General features: G+C 36.8%; 1 protein-coding gene across 9 annotated transcripts in view; it reads left to right on the top strand.

Annotated features, from left to right (window-relative positions):
• Positions 1-17,659, top strand: part of MECOM (MDS1 and EVI1 complex locus) — a 575,892-nt gene that overhangs the window by 390,739 nt on the left and 167,494 nt on the right. The gene's annotated exons all lie outside the window — the stretch shown is intronic.

Raw genomic sequence — 17,659 nt, 5'->3', positions numbered from 1 at the left:
AGAGTCCATGGGAATAATCTCTTTCTCTTGGCAGCTGCCTGAACAGCAGTTTGTGGAAAGGACTGCTGTCAGTTGGCAGGATGAGGGTGGGTCTCTACAGCACATTAACTGATGCTTGCTCTTTATGTACAAAGCTTCAGAAACTTGTATAAAATAAATAAATTAAACCAGCATAGTATGTGGTAATTTGGACATTGTATTAGAAACAGAAATATATCTCATAGTGGGCAGGATGAGAGGGTACAAGAGAAATGGCCCCTGCTTTCTGTGGCTCAGTATAGACTAGATAGTCTCAGAAGTGCAACATCTGCACTTGACACTTTGCTTTTTTTTGAGATGGAGTCTTGCTCTGTCTCCAGGCTGGAGTGCACACTGCAACCTCCACCTCCTGGGTTGAAGCGATTCTCCTGCCTCAGCCTCCCAAGTAGCTGGAACTACAGGTATGCACCACCATGTCTAGATAATTTTTGTATTTTTAGTAGAGATAGGGTTTCACCATGTTGGCCAGGATGGTCTCGATCTCTTGACCTCATGATCCACCCGCCTCAGCCTCCCCAAGTGCTGGGATTATAGGCATGAGCCACTGCGCCTGGCCTTTGCTTTTTTTTTTTCTTTTAATATTGATTTATAACACTGCTACTTCCGCAAAGCACTTGAGGCAGCTTGAAACAAAAATACAGATACATTAAAAACAAAGACACAAATGATAAGATAAATACTGAGGAGCAAAAGAAGGAAGAAACAATATATTCAATCTAGTTTTGAAAAAAGCTAGAAGAAAGTATAGAATCTGTCTCTCAGCTTCCCATCAGCCAAGGCAAAAACAAAAATCAACACATCAACAATAAACCACCACCACCAATTTATAGAAAAGAAAATAACATGTAGTGTTTATTTTCCCAGTTTGCTTGTTAGATTCAATTTTACCCCAGGAATTTGGAAGTCAAGCATGTCATAGCATTTGGCAGAGTCCAGTTAGATTTCAGGTTTTGATTCAAGAGGCATGCATCTTAAGCCTAGAATACCTATCATCTGAATCTACCCTGTGTGGAAGTGATCGTATTCCTATTCTATCTACTAACTGATGCCATCATTTTTCTTTTTCTTTTTTTGAGACGGAGTTTCGCTCTTGTAACCCCCCAGGCTGGAGTGCAATGGCATGATCTCGGCTCACCGCAACCTCCGCCTCCTGGGTTCAAGCAATTCTCCTACCCTCAGCCTCCTGCGTAGCTAGGACTACAGGCTGCGCCACCATGCCCAGCTAATTTTTTTGTATTTTTAGTAGAGACAGGGTTTTACCATGTTGACCAGAATGGTCTCGATCTCTTGACCTCATGATCTACCTGCCTCGGCCTCCCAAAGTGCTGGGATTACAGGCGTGAGCCACCGCGCCTGGCCCATTTTTCTTATCTACATTTACTTTCACTATTGTTCTGGGCCATGGTGTTTTTTTCCTTGTGGAATACAAAAATAATTTTCATTTGTTATCTTTCTATCAATATGCTAGGTACTTTGAAATATTAAAGGGAAGCAAAAATAATTTTATTTAATCAAGATTTCATTGACAGTTTAGGATTTGTACTGATATTTTCCCTACATTCCCAGTTTCTTCATGCTAAAACAAAAGGAAAGACATTACTATGTAAATAAATAGGCCCTTTTTAGCTATTATAAGCAATCTTTATTAATCTTTGATAGTCTAATTCCTATTTAAGACAGTGAACTCGAAGTTTTATTCAATATTCACTAGTGAAATTAATTGAGGTCTAGAGTTACTATTTCCCCTTTCATTCAATCATCCTATTAATAAGTAAAACAGTGTTTAAAAATGAACTCTGTATGTGTGTCTATGTGTGTGTGTGTGAGTGTGTGTAAGTGCTCTGCGTATGATCAAAAGAGAGATTCACACCTAGGAGTTCCTATTCTGTCAATATTCGGTGGCAGGATTTAAATATCTTTAACCTTGAAAAAAAGGTAACAAATAGCTAGTTTAAGTTCAGCTCATTGTTTAAGGTAATTAATGGGTTTTCTCGTTTTGGATCAGAGAAAAGACATGAGTAAGTGTTAGGGAAAGAGGCAGCTGAGCCAAAGTCGTGATTGTTTCTCAGTTCCATCCCCAGCCCTTGCAGAGGTAGCAAGCAGCCTGGAGCATCTTTAAGGTAACTCCTTGCCTCCTTATAAAAGGTGTCCCTCTGTGGCAAAAACAAATTCATTTTTTCCTGTCACTGTATTAATCACAGTAATTAATGTTAGCTGCCTTAACAGACAAATCTCATAACCTCACACAATAGTTTATGGCTTAATCGATGTCTAATGCTAGTTAGTGGGGGAATTTCTCCAGAAATGAGTTTGAGGACCTACGTTTTCTTGTGACGCCCCATTGCAATAAAAGGCTTCCAAGTTCACCCTGGGAGAAGAGAATAATGGAGAAGAATGACAGACTCTAAAGATCCCAGCCTAGCGTGACCCATGGCCTTCACCTGCATTCCATTGGTCCAGTTCTGTCCTATGACTCTTGATCATGGCAAGCAGAGCTGGGGAATGAGATGATTAAATGTAGGAATTGATACAGTATGGGAAAATTTGAGGCAATTTTTTATTGGTATCTGAGAAGCATCTGTGTTACATAAAACTGATTGCATGATGAATTAGGGAGGGCTTCCAAGAAGAGGCATTTTCGCTGAGCTTTTACATTTGATTAGGAGTTTGGTCAGGGAGGGCATTTTAGGCACAAAGTCCTATTCCCTTCTTGTGAGAATCGAATGCCAAAATATGTGCCAGTGTTCTTTAGAATTAAAGTATATTGCCGGTTGTAATCCCAGCACTTTGGGAGGCCGAGGCGGGTGGATCATGAGGTCAGGAGGTTGAGACCATCCTGGCCAACATGGTGAAACCCCTGTCTCTACTAAAAATACAAAAATTAGCTGGGTGTGGTGGCACACACCTGTAAACCCAGCTACTTGGGAGGCTGAGGCAGGAGAATTGCTCTGGGAGGCAGAGGTTGCAGTGAGCTGAGATCATGCCACTGCACTCCAGCCTGGCGACAGAGCAAGACTCCGAATCAAAAAAAGAAAGAAAAAAGAAAATAAATTAAGGTATATTATTATTATTAAAATGCTTTTGGTTAGTAACAGTCTTTGTCCAAAAGTGGCATAGCTTTATTTTAAAAATCAGCATGTTACTATTAGAAGTTAGAATGTAAGCTCATTGAGAGCAGCAAGTTTTTCTCAGCTCTGCCCAGTAATTTATTCCAAGCTCTGAGATTGGGGCCTGGCACAAGGTAGACATTCCATTAACATTTGATGAGCAAATGACAGAACTTGCAAAGGACTCAGCCATACTTTCTTTATCCTGCAAAGACTAGGGGCAATTGCTTCGATTAAAATTGTCTCTTTGTAGCTGTAGATAGCATGTTGAGTCAGTATGTAGAAAATGAATGTGCCTGTCTATACTTCCGTATTTGTACGCATAAAACCACACGGGAGGGCACTGCTGAGCAAGTGCTTAGAATCATGGGCACTGTACCCCTGACACATGTTCTTCTTCTTTTGTTTCTTAATCTGCATGCACTTAAGAAAAAGATGATTGTGGATAATTTATACAGAACTGTAAACATCTCACATGAATCAGTTGTCATGAGGTACAATTAGTCAATAAATATAGTGCTCCAGGCATGTAAAATCTGTTACTGAATAAAAGCTAAAGAAAAATAATTTAGATCTAAGGAAATTTTTTTTGTCTTTTAGAATATCAGTTTGTCCCTTACAGTAATGTAAAAATACGTTTATTTTAGCTTTAGGATATAACATTTCAAACAGAGGCTGTTAATTTTCATACTATTTGTAAAGAAACAACTTGAGAGTCAAATTTATTATGCAACCAAGATCATGAAGGGGATGAATAAACAAACTACTTAGGAAAAAAGTGCTCTATTTTCATGGAATGGTTTTCATTGTTCCCTTCTTATATTTTTGAAATCATTACAACTAATCTCCAATCTATATACTGAATTCTGACACACAATAAATGCCATGATTTCATTAATGATTAAATACTTGTCTGAAGTATAACTTTTAAATATTCAGTGACAATATTCTTTGACAAGTGACAACTAAATCTGTTTCTTCTGCCTGCAGGGAACTTTAAGAATATTTATCCTGTCTTATTTTTCTCAGAAGCTTCTATATTGACCCCAAAAGAGAAAAATCTGGATTTTATTCCAGTATATGTTATCATTCTCGACAAGTGCAGAAACTGAAAAAAGAGAAAACAAAGCTCAATGTATAGCTATTTTAGCAGCCTTTGATCATGTTGGAATACGGGCAGTGAATGGAGACTGATAAACTCATGTAGTTCTTTGCCATAAAGGCTACTTTAGCGTGAAGCCAAAAAATGAGAGGGGTAGGCTTACTTTTCGCAGATTTAACCAAGAACAATGACACCATTTGCAACCACAGTGCAGAGCCAAAAAAAAAAAAAAAAAAAAAAAAAAATCATTGCATGCATGCCAACATATGCTCCTTAGAGAATAACTGGAAAATGAGAAACGCCTGTCAGAGATTAAGTTCTATTTCTAATGCAAGCACAAAGCAGACTGATGTCTTTTTAATGAAAATGGCCATATTACAACAGATGAGTTTTATTTGTTAGTTTTAAGGTAAGTTCTTTAGAACTCTGGTTACTGGGTATATTTTTTTAAAAGGCAGATTTTAGAATATGATGTGTAAGTCTAGCCAATTTTGGCACCAATATAACTAAAGCATTTAGTGGACCAAATGTCAGGGAGCCCAATATTATCTAAAAATGAAGGGACATGAACCCACTAATAAAAAAATTAAAATTAGAGATTAATGAACATTTTCCCCATTTTGTACCTACTTTCAGTCATAATAGTTAACATTTAAATAGTTGCTCTGTGTCAGTCACTACTCTAAGCAGTTTATATGCATTAACTCATTAATCCTTCATAAGAACACATTTTTCAGGGGACGAAACTGGGTCAGAAAGAAATGAACAAATTTGATCAAGATCACACAACAAGGGATCTGTGAAGTTGGGATTCAAGCCCATACTGTCAGGCTCCAAGAGCTAGAGACTTATTCAATATATCACCCTGCTTTCAGCAAACATATTCTTCATTGAATGAGTTTAGTCAGTATGCTCTGGACTCAAGTAAGCCCTCCACTGAGAAACAGAAATATATATACATATATATATTTGAGACTGGGTATTACTCTGTTGCCCAGGCTGGACTGTTGTGGCCTAATTAATCATGGCTCACTGGAGCTTGACCTTCTGGGCTCTGCCATCTGCCTTAGTCTCCCAAGTGGCTGGAACTACAAGTGTGTGCCACTGTAGTCAGGCAAAATTTTTAAAAATTATTTTTTGCAGAGATGGGATCTTGCTATGTTGCCCAGGCTGGTCTCAAACTCCTGGGCTGAAGCAAAATGCTTGGCCTCCCAAAGTGCTGGGATCACAGGTGTGAGACACTCATGCCCAGCCCAGAAAACATTTTGCCAGAAGAAATAAAGCATGATCATAATAGAATCCAGAAGCATAAGCATGTCACTACATGATGCCCTTAGGCCTGATCTTCAAGCCAATCATACTGTATAACAAGATTTTAGCCTGTGTTGCTATCTTCGGACATGTAGTAAGAAGTGATTTAACCATGGAGAGTTAAAGTGACAGCTATTGGGACAGCCCAAATTGTTTCTCCAAGAGAAAACAATCCACAGGGAAAAAAAATAGGGCCCTTTTTCTCTTTGTCCTGGCTTCTGCCTTGGCTGCCTTGGCCACACAGTGTTGTTTGTTAAATATAATACGACTCATTTGGGCAGTCCTTGATAAAGAACAGTATCAGCTATAGAAACTCAGCATTTAGGCTTAAAGGGCTACATATTCATGCTAGAGTAGAGAGCCTGAGATTTGGGATGCAAAACCATAGATGCCATATTGTCAGTGTTCAGCACGTGACTTGAGTCTCATCTATAAAACAGAAATGCTAGAAATGACCACTTTATTTAGTTATTTTAAGAGTTACTTGAGATTAGACATGTGAATACAGTGTGAATACACTTTTAACTGAATACAGATACTAGTCAATATTATCAATCTTAAATACCTCCAAGTGACTTGATGGGTGTTAGGGCCGCAGAAATACTTAAACTGTTTGTAACATTTTTATGAAACATACACTCTGAAACATACACTCTGCTGATCACTCTCCATTGACAGAAATTTGGGATGAGTGTATCCTTGGTTGTTAGAGAACAAGACATAATCCCTGATGTAAGCATTATCTAAAAGGTAGAAGTGAGCAGTTACCTTACAACAAAGACACCTCAGAAGCACAGAGGTGAGAGGAGGGAGCCAAGACAAGTTTGATGAAGGGGTTAGAGCAGGAGTGGTTATTCCACAGTTTAACATGGCAGTTGACTCAGAATTTAGAAGAACAGTAATAGAAATACTAACGGATTTATCTTTTTTTTTTTTAATGAATCAAAGAAAATAACCTTTAACTTGGGTAAGTTGCTTCACCTCCTGGGCTTCAGTTTCCAAATTGTAAAATGAAGTTTATTGTAAGTAAATAAATTTAAAAATAACTTCTAGTTCTAATCTCTGGTTTTCCAGATCTTTCTATATTTCTTTCCCAATGTATTTGTCATACATTTTCTGGAATCTACTTTTTCTCTTTCTCTCTTCCTTCCTTCCTTCCTTCCTTCCTTCCTTCCTTCCTTCCTTCCTTCCTTCCTTCCTTCCTTCCTCCCTCCCTCCCTCCCTCCCTCTTCCTTTCTCTCTCTCTTTCTTTCTCTTTCTTTTGTCTCTCTCTTTCTCTCTTTCTTTTGATGGAGTCTTGCTCTGTCACCCAGGCTGGAGTGCAGTGGCATGATCTTGGTTCACTGCAACCTCTGTCTCCCAGCTTCAAGTGATTCTTTCACCTCGGACTCCTGAGTAGCTGGAATTACAGGCACATGCCACCATGCCTGGCTGATTTTTTTATTTTTAGTAAAGAAGGAGTTTCACCATATTGGTCAGGCTGGTTTCAAACTACTGACCTCAATTTATCCGCCCACCTCGGCCTCCCAAAGTGCTGGGATTATAGGCATGAGCCGCCATGCCCGGCTACTTTTGCTTATGCTGCATTTTCTTTGCTTGTATTAAGGGGTTACACTGATCTCTTGAAATGAGAGATCAAGATAGGTTTCTATCAATAGATAATATATAGGTTACATCTCTGAAGGAAGTGGAAGCATTTATCCACACAATACGGCAGCTCCTCCACAGCTCACCAGTTTTACTTGACGGTTGAGAAAAGGCCAAAATATTATGTGCTAGATGGAAAAAAGGGAAAGAAGGAAGGGATAAACTTAAATATCGAAGTTTTCTCTAGAGAAGCATTCACTTTCACCCTCCTTGGCTGAGTAGGCCCCAAAGTAGGAATAATTAGAACCTAAAAATTGTACAAAAAATTCACAGAATTTGGGGATTTTCTTCCTTAAGACCTTGAATAAAAATATGAAGATTAAATAGGCGACCAGCCTCAGTCTAATATTGCATAGAATAAACTGTTACATAAACATAAACATAGAGTGGTAACAGGAGATCGATCAATTTTGGTCGAGAATTTAAGTTTTAATGCCAGAAATTTAAAATTATCCTGGCAGAGGAGAAGGATATGCTTAATGTTTTCTGGAAGAAACATCCAAATTACCTCATCCTTGAACATTCCCTAGAGGCTATTATTATTATTATTTTATCCCATTCCCAAGTATTACTCACAAAGTGGAAAGGGATGACCAATTTCTTGAAATGCTCTTGACACTCTTTGGTGTTTATAATGTGTATTTTTAGCCTCAGCTGAAATCTTAGGTACATGAACACCAATCTATTTATATTTTCCTTGTTTTGCCCATTCTTTTTCCTTTTAAACATGGATATTATTTTAATTCAATTTTTAAAAAACTAACTACAGTACTTTCAAAAAACCAACAGAATTCTCACATTTGGACCACTTACGAGTCGTTTTGCTTACATCCATCATCTTTGTGCTGGCTGTCTTCCTGTCAGCCTGCCGTGAAGCTGTTTCTGTTTGCTCAGCTCTAGCTTTCCTATTCTAAGACTTATTTCAGGAGAATCCGCATCTTGCCTTCTCAGAAGTTAGGAGATGGCTCTATGCCTGCTCTGCAAGGACTGGGACCAGGGGAAATGCTGCTGGCCTCAGTTTCGACTCTGCAAAATCATGGAAATGGGGGTAGGAGAAGGTAGGAGCAGGGAGCTAGACGTGCTCTGGCATCTTTCCTGTCCTCTGTCTCGGGGCCTCTTTTAATGGAACCTTTTTCTGCTGATGACTGGGTGTATCTACTGGAGCCACCTTAAAACACATTGATACCAATATCCAACATCTCCCGAGGGAAAGGTGTCACCTCTTGGACTAACTCCATCTTTTGCCAACTTGAAATCTGTGTTTTTGAACGCTTATTTTTATTTTACATTCTCCTAGTAAAAATCATGGCCATTTAGACCCTTGAAATGACTGTTAGAAATAATTCGTCAAAGAATCAAATCATATCTTGGTGCTGGAAAGTGTATGCCAGGGAATTATTTTTACTTCAGGATGACATACATAACCTTGAATTTTAAGTTCAGTAGAGCAGGCAATGTATTTATTTAGAGGGCAGGGCCATTAAAGTGGACTGGCTTTTTTTTTTTCTTGTTTGAATTGGAAAAAATTGTAATATATCCTTTACGTCACAGTAGCACCCTAGTGGTTATCATATTGCATTAGTTACATGAGTTTTTGGGGAACATTATACAGTATATACTGCCTCCAGTAAAGACACCAGTCATGCGTACAGTTACATAGCCAGCGCCAGGAAATTTAGGATGACATTCCCTGCAGGTTAGTAATTCTACCCATTATTTATATTGGTTTGATTTGAAACTAGATGAAGCTAAGTATTTTTGAAGACTTTTCTGACAGAATTCTAGAAAAACCAGAGAATGAATATTTAAAATAAGTTAAATATCTTCTGATTTTTTTTTGAGATCACCTAAATTTAGTTATAATGTCAAATTATTGAGAAAAGCAGGGGAAGAGTAATTCTGAACATAAGGTACAGACATGTTTCATCTATAACTTGAAACCACCCATAAATAAAAATCTATCTTGGGTGTCTACTTAACAAAATGATCTTTAAAAATGGATTAAAAAATTAGTAATGAGGCTGCGACAGAGCTGCTAAAGCAGATGTGGAAATTGTGGAACATTGCCTTGGCAGTTGAAGTGACTTCTCCAGCTGGATGTCTTCAGAAAGTGAGAATTTATGTTTAAGCCACAATACAGAAGTCAGTAGTATGTGAAGATGGTTGTCATAACAGTACAAGATTTTGATGCAAACACTCGATGATTGTAAGGAACTTGATCAATAAAGTCTGTGCTGTCATAATGAATGAAGACCAGGTTATTTGGAACTTCTAAAATAGCATCTTACTTCTAATGATGTCAAAGTATTTCATGCCTTTAACTTATTTACTTTAGGAGGAAACAGAAATATAAACAGGCTGGTCACTGAGACTACCCCCAAGCCACACATTTTCTTTCATTCAATAATTTGCATTTACCTATATTCCTTGCTATGAGAGGGTCCCTGTATCTAGTGCTTAGGAAAGGTAATACAAGCACAAAGAAACCACAAAGTCTCCAGGATTCTGTTTTTGTTTTTTAACCAGTTTAGAGATAGTATATGAGTAGGAATGATTACATAGGCTTCTAATTTATAAAATGGGTACTACTCAGTTCACAAGATTGGTATTTTAGTGAATTATAGTATGGTACCAGCTCTGTGTCATGGATACTTGATGGATATCCACTTTCTTTTCTCTTCCCCCTGTAAGCTCTATGCTTCTATCAATTACAAAAGTCAGTGCAAGCAATATGAAGAGATAGTAATTGTGTAACTTTGGGCAAACTATCTAAACCTAAAAATATCAGCTTATTAGGGACGTCAAACAGGTTTCAGTATGCAACCTTTCCTTTTGTAGATCTCTGATCCTTTAGAATATTTTGGAAGCAGTGACCATGCTCCACGGTCTGCTAGCAGCAGTTCAAGCCATGCATTATGAGAAAGAAGAGCAATCATGGGTCCTACTTTAGCTGTTGCTAGAGCAGATGAGCTCCAACACCACTTCTATATCTGTCATCCTGCCCTTCTGTTTGTACCATTGATTAGTTCTCTGTCCACTTCTAACTTCTTTCATTGCCCTAAAATTTCTAAGATTTTTAGAATGTTTCCCAGGTTTTTTCTCATTTCTTTACGAAAATTAAAAGAAATCTCTTTTTCTTTTTCATACCTTATTTTAGGGGTTATCTGAAAGTAATATCTCATTTGTCAAGAACAGAACTAGTTGAAAACAGTGTCAAATATTTAACGTAAAAGCTTAGGAAATTATAGCTCAATGTGCTTTCATATTACAAGAAAGATAAAATGTATAGACACTGTGATTTTACCCCTTGAGAAAATGGTTTGTTAAGATAGTAAAATCACTAGATTGTAAGCTTCAAGATGACATGAACTTTTGTCATAAAGAATGCGTGTTAACAAGTAGGTGCTCACTAGCTTTTGTGGAATGAATTGTCTGCTGTCTTGGGAAAAAGAGTTTCTTGGACTATTTCTTGGCTTGAGAATCTCAGAGAACAGGGCTAGAGCAAAATCTGAAAGTCAGTTCCTAGGTTTAGGGATCACCTCCATTGATACCCATTCATGGAACTGCATTCATGAAAGGAATGTAGATGTGCTATTTGAATTTGCTAGACTGACTCCCTACAACATGGATCTCAACCTGTATTTGCTTCCCAAAGATACCCTCTGGTTCATTATACATGTTAATGCCAAGATTTTCACACCCTCTCCCAACAATATGCTAAGTCCTATAACAGAGTAGTACCCTGAGGCCCACAGGAACTCAGAAGAGAGGATTTCAGTTGATTTTTTAAAAGGGCATCACATGGTTGTTAGGAGAAATAACCAATACAAGTGGTTTTGACAAGAAATTCTTAAATATTTCATAGGAATAACAGTGTCATTATTCTTTAGATCATCATGATATGATTCATCATTTATGCCATTGGATTTAATTCAGTTTAATCTAATAAGAATGAAATGAGCACCCACTTCAAGCCTAGCTGTGTTAAATGTAGTTGGGGTACAAAGAAGTATAAATATGATTAGGGTAGATCATTTCATTACTCTTTTGTTAGGGTTCCTTTTCTAAATGCGTTTATGTTGACTTTATATGATGGCATGAAATTGTGTTAAGCCATTATAAAAATTATCATTGCTTTTCTTTTCTTATGGGGAAAAAAGTGTTCTGCAAATATTTAAGTTCAGAAAATCATATGAAGTATATATAGATGTATCTTATAAGCATGTATTTTATTCTGATACATGTATCTTATTCACAAGCATGTACTTTATGCTTTTCATTCTGAAGCTTGCATCTTTTCAGAATAAATATATAGTACATAAATACATGACCCCCTTACATTTAAATATATAATTTTAAGATCTTGGTAATTAATATGTTTTTAATTGCTATGTGTCCCAAATAATTTTTAGAAAAAGAAGTCTAAGAGCTCAAGAATAAAAAAGAGAAATAAACAGCAGTGGTTCGATTTGCAAATTGGTTTGCTGAGAATTCCTTTAGTTATATGCTGAAGAGATATTTCTTGATCCAATTGTTGGTCAGCATTAGTAAAGTTTATTACATTAGATTTAAATTATGTCAGTCACTGTCTAGGTGCAGATGGATTCAAAAAAGCATGTTTTAAAAATATAGTGAGCACTTTCATAAAGTTGCGATTTCCAACTAAATTCAATCCTTTTGGTGTTGGATTAATATATTGTGTTCATGTTCACATTTACTTATGCTTGGCCGAATTCAACTTCCTGTTTTGTGGAGGAAGCTAAGAACCCCTAATTTTAAAAAATAGCTAAAAATCTAGTTTTAAGACTCACAAGGATTTTGAATGTCAAATGGCTCTTATAGAAAAATATTTGATGAGTTAAGTATTAAAGAATAGGAAACATATGGGTTAAATTTTACTAAAAATGCACATGGGCTTAAGAATTAAGGAAGAAAGGACTTGGTAAAATGTGGTTCTGGTTTTGCCAAATTCAGAGTTTGAGAATAGAGTAAGACATTGAACAAACCCAAATAATACCTGTCTTTAGTCATCTGCTAGTCTGCTGTCTACAAAAACCTTTCTATGGGGCTTTGCCTTTCTAAAACCACTGATGACACCTGAATTTGACATGTGGTGTCCTCTAGTGCCTCTATAGGCTAGCTAGCTTGACTGCATAAACTTAGTTCTATATTCTAACAGGTTTGGTGTGTCAGAATTTCCCAGTAAAAATGTAGACATTTACTAATAAAGAATTTAGCCTAAGACTTGATTGCATTTTTAATTCAATAGATGTCACATTTAAATATATAAAATATTTATAAAGGTATAAATTATTTTATAAATGATATATTTGTTACATATAACATTCAATATTTCAATGCAACTAAGTATTTTACTATATTATCATAGAACTTTATTAATGTAAATATGCACTTGGTCACATCCTATAAATCTCCATTTTCTAACCTACCAGAATACATTTTCTGTTCTTCTTTTCTGATGCTGAGGCGTTCTGTCTTTTATTATGTTTATCTAAATGCATATCTTCTCTCCCCTCTCAAATTTAAAGCTCATTTTTATGAAGAATTTTTGTTTAATTTATACTATTATTTGTCAAAGATAGCTAGGCTAGTATATCTAAATAAATAACTTTACATTAAAGTTGCTGCATGCATGGATATTTTAGAAAACATTTTAGTAGACAGACTTTTAAAATGAACTTTGATATCATCTTGCCCAGAGCTCTGTCTCCTAAATTTTTTGTACGTTTATGATAGTGTAATTTTACATTTGATTAAAATGACACTCTATCCACCTCTGATCAAAAACAGGTTCATATAAATTTCCAGTAGCACAACTTCAATAAAATAAATTTATGTCTAAAAACTACACAATGAGTATAGAATACATGTTTGTATTATCTGCATATTATATTATAATATACAGTTTGGATTATCTTTTTTCCACCTATTTCTTTAAAAACAGCACAGCAATAGATTCCCATCCTGAGTAGTTAGAACTGCCCTGAAACACCTTCACACTTCCACAGTCGACAGGGCTTTTAATAAATGAATACCACTTCACTTTGCAGCAGTAGTATGATGTGCCTACATTTTAATTATACACGTATTCCAAAGTTCCAAGTCTCTCTGTAGTGCGGTCCACATTTCATGCTGGAGACACTTGGCTAAGACTCAATTCATATGTCCTATAGGGTTACATATGATGTGGCTCCTCTCCCACTGGGTTACACAGGATATGAGCTGGGTCCTGGCGGCTTCTGAATCAAGAATGAGAGAAGCTCTTGTGCATGAATTTAAAGAGAAAAAAAGCCTGTCTCTGGCATTCAAGTCATTGAAAGTTTGGCATGTCTAACTGGGAGGAGACCTTGGCTCACAGAACTGAGAGATAACTAAACAAAGATTTGTTCAGTTTGATAAACCCCCTGGCAAAGACCACCTTGCCTACTTTCTTTCTAAAGCAACTTTTCACAGCTGAACTATAAAATCTTGAAAATCAAGGATTTGTATTGGAAATGTTGACAGATCCAACTAACTGGAATTTGTACCAACCAAGCATTGCTATCATATTTTATAACTATTTGAGAAGTTTATAGAAAGAAGTGATACATTTGTTTTATGGGATTCATTTCCTTGGTAAAAACTACCAAATGTCCCCAGAGTAGACTCCTTCGCTTTCTTGATATTCCTTTTTTTATGAATAGAAATGTTAAAATTACTAATTTCTCGGGCCGGGCACGGTGGCTCAAGCCTGTAATCCCAGCACTTTGGGAGGCCAAGGCGGGTGGATCACGAGGTCAAGAGATCGAGACCATCCTGGTCAACATGGTGAAACCCCGTCTCTACGAAAATACAAAAAATCAGCTGGGCATGGTGGCACGTGCCTGTAATCCCAGCTACTCAGGAGGCTGAGGCAGGAGAATTGCCTGAATCCAGGAGGCGGAGGTTGCGGTGAGCCGAGATCGCGCCATTGCACTCCAGCCTGGGTAACAAGAGCGAAACTCCGTCTCAAAAAAAAAAAAAAAAAAAAAAAATTACTAACTTCTCCTGAGGCTTGAAAGCAACTCTTGCCTCATCCTGTATTCTCATTTTACATTTGATGAAGAAAATTCAGACACTACCATTGGTGCTTCTGTGTTTATTAGATATGGATTCTTGAAAAACTGTTCAACAATTTAGCAAACTTTCCAAAATTATCATAGAGATGAATCTTCTTTGTGACTTTTGAACAAATGGAACCATTTACTCTGTTCTCAAAATATTGGCCAGTAAGTGAAAGAAACTTAAATGCAAAAAGTTACCGTCATCTTAAGGGTGGTGTAATCTTTGTACAGATATGTAAATACAAATTTCCATTTATATCTTTTTTGGATTCATACTGCTTTTATGTTATTCCTTAAATTTCAATTAGCTGGCCATACTTCATGCATACTCAAATTGAATTTCATCAAAAATCATGGTTAAAGACCACAGGAATAATTAGGAAATAATTACTCACAGAAATAATAAACTACAGTGTTACTTATTCCCCTACAATAACGGAGAGTTGATATTTGAATTTCTGAGAAGGTTTAAATATATTTTACATGCTAGAAAAATCTGATGGGTATAATTTTCTGTAATATTAACAAATGAGACATGATTACTCAAGAGGCAAGAGAAAGGCTGGTTGGTCAAACACAGGCCTTTTGTTTCTACATTTTGCATAAAGGTCTTCACTTGGTATGCAGGTTCCTCAGCAGAAAGGAGAAGTTACAGTTAACAAATTAATGAAAACCAAGTGATGCCTTTGAAGAATTCTTAAGTGAACCCTAACCAATGCCTTGGGCTACATGTTCAATGCGAACAAAAAAATTAAGGTGAACTGGCCACTGCTACTAAGAGTCAATTGACAGAATGCATGGGTCATTAATTTTGTGTCCTTTGTTTTGTCAGTGTGTTTTCGTGAGGCCTGGTAAAGAAAGTAAAACCACTGATGCTGAAAATTGTCTGCTCTGTAGCTCATTTCCCCTCCCAGCATGCACTGACCCAAGGGAGTGGGCTTCAGGTCGCTAGCCCCCATTTCCCTTTCAAACACTCCCGGCTCCTGCAAGTTTGAGAACAGATCCATTGGGTTGGTGGAGTGGTTAATTCTTTGCAAGTTTGTGCTTAATCATATGCAGAATGTAAATACCAATAAAAATGAGATGTCTGCTCACAACGTTTTCTTGTATTTAAAAAACAGATTCTGAAGCAGCCTCTGCAACCTCAGTTCTTTTCAATTATAGCAGGGGAGAGTGTGAAATTTAAATTGGTCCATCTTAATTCTGTGTTGTTTCATTACCCGTAATCCCCGAGGGCCAACTGTTGGATTTTTGTGCCATGAATGAGTGATACAACCATAAAATGCCCATAATACTGGGTGACATGCTAGAACTCTATTTGACTTTAAACTGTGTTCTAAGCCATTGTGCCCAAAATGTTATTGCTTATGAACAATTCCATAATTCCATATCAAGGCAATCCAGACTCTGTTACATTTGACTGCCAGACTGCCACAAAATTTTATTTAAAAATGGATTTTTTTTTAAGGATCAAAGTTTTAAAAAGCTGGCTGCCGTATCAGGGTAGATTCTCAACTCTCAGCAAGACTTTTACAGTCTTCAAAGTAGAAAGGATGCAGTTGGCCTGAATTAGAGTAACCATGATTCTGCCTTGAGGTGGAAGCCAAGGGAGATTTGCAGATCTTAGGCAAACAGTATTTGTATGTTTAGTTGATAGTACTCCAGAAATCATAGAATTGTATGTAGTTCTGTCTTTTTCTTTGCATATTTATCAGTACCACTAGATTGTGGCACTAGATGTCAAGTCTAGGGATGATTTGGATGCAATCAAAAATGGTTCTGTTATGGTAGCTTCCCTTCCATTTATTCCTTAATTTGACTTGATAGCCATTTAAGTGTTTATTAGTTCATTCATTCATTCACTCACTCATTCAACAATCATGACAAGTACATGGTAGGTGCTAGGTTAGACAAAGATAAATTAGGTAATTCCTAGCCTAAGAAATCAGTTTTGTGGGCTATCGGACATATAAATAAATACAATATACCATACAGTATGCTGGAAGGTAGGGCATAAATATGATATACTGTAGAGAGCCTGGAACCTGCCTATACATGGGATGGAGAGATGAACATACTTGTATTAGTGTACTAGGACTGCCCCAACAAAGTACCACAGGCTGAGTGGCTAAAGTAACAGAAATATATTTCCTCACAATTCTGGGGCCCAGAAGTCTAAGATCAAGGTGTTGGCAGGCTTGGTTTCTCCTGAGGCCAATCTCCTTGGCTTGCCAATCCCTACCTACTTACTCTGCCCTTCTTACCTGATCTTCCTTCTGAACATGTATGCCTCTGGTGTCTCTTTGTGTTTCCAAAATTTCTCTTCTTAGAAATATGCTAATCAGATTAGATTATGGCCTATTATAACAGCTCATTTTAACTAATGACTGTTGGTCCTATCTCCAAATATGGTCATATTCTCAGGCATTAGGTGTTAGGGCTTTAATATATGAGAACATAATTTTGGGTACCATAACAGTACCCAAAGAATAGTACTCAAAGAAGAGATAAATTGAGAGATGTCAAATTGACAGGCAACAAAAGGCTATTCCTAGAACAGTGCCTAGAAGTGCATCCCCGAACATGTTATACCATATATGGAGACTTAGACTAAGAATTTATGCAATACAAACTAAGAGGTAGATTTAGCAGTTTTCCATTTTATTGGATAATTAAGTATCTACTATCTGCAAATCACTGAGTTGGGCTTTGCTTTAGAAGGACACACGGAAGTAGACAAAACAAATCATTTAGGGGCCACTAATCTGCTGACTTTCTACATCTTCATCACAGGTTTTCAGTTCTAGCTATACATTATCATTATCCCCCTAGAGTCAGATTAATTGGTTTGGAGTGATTTTCCCAAGTAATTGTAATGCAATTCTAATAATGTTGTCAAGTTTAGAATTACTTGAAACTTCTAAATGCATACATAGTAAAAAGAGCTAATATATTGTTTTTATCCTGTGCCAGGTACTATCCTAAACACTTAAACACAACATTTCATTTAATCCTCACAACAAATCTACAACATAGGTATTATGATAATTCTCATTTTAGAGATGAAGAAATTGAACAGCTATGTAGGTTCACTAGGCAACAGTCACCTAGTTGGTATCATATTGACCCAAATTTCAGGTTTAACTGGATTCTATCATATTTTAAAGAAGCAATTTAGAGAAAATTTTGGGCAGACAGTCTTAACATCCAAAGATTCAGTTTAAATATATGTCAGTAAAATCATGGTTTTTTAGAAAATTTCTCAGAGCCAAAAGTGCTAGAGAATATCCATCACATTTTAGGAATTGTGGGATAAACATGTAGTGAGTGTTTAATAAATATTTATTGCA

Source organism: Saimiri boliviensis, chromosome 9, assembly GCF_048565385.1.
Source record: "Saimiri boliviensis isolate mSaiBol1 chromosome 9, mSaiBol1.pri, whole genome shotgun sequence".
Classification (NCBI taxonomy): domain Eukaryota; kingdom Metazoa; phylum Chordata; class Mammalia; order Primates; family Cebidae; genus Saimiri; species Saimiri boliviensis.
The sequence above is the reverse complement of the archived record's forward strand: the minus strand, read 5'-3'. Positions and strand labels throughout refer to the sequence as shown.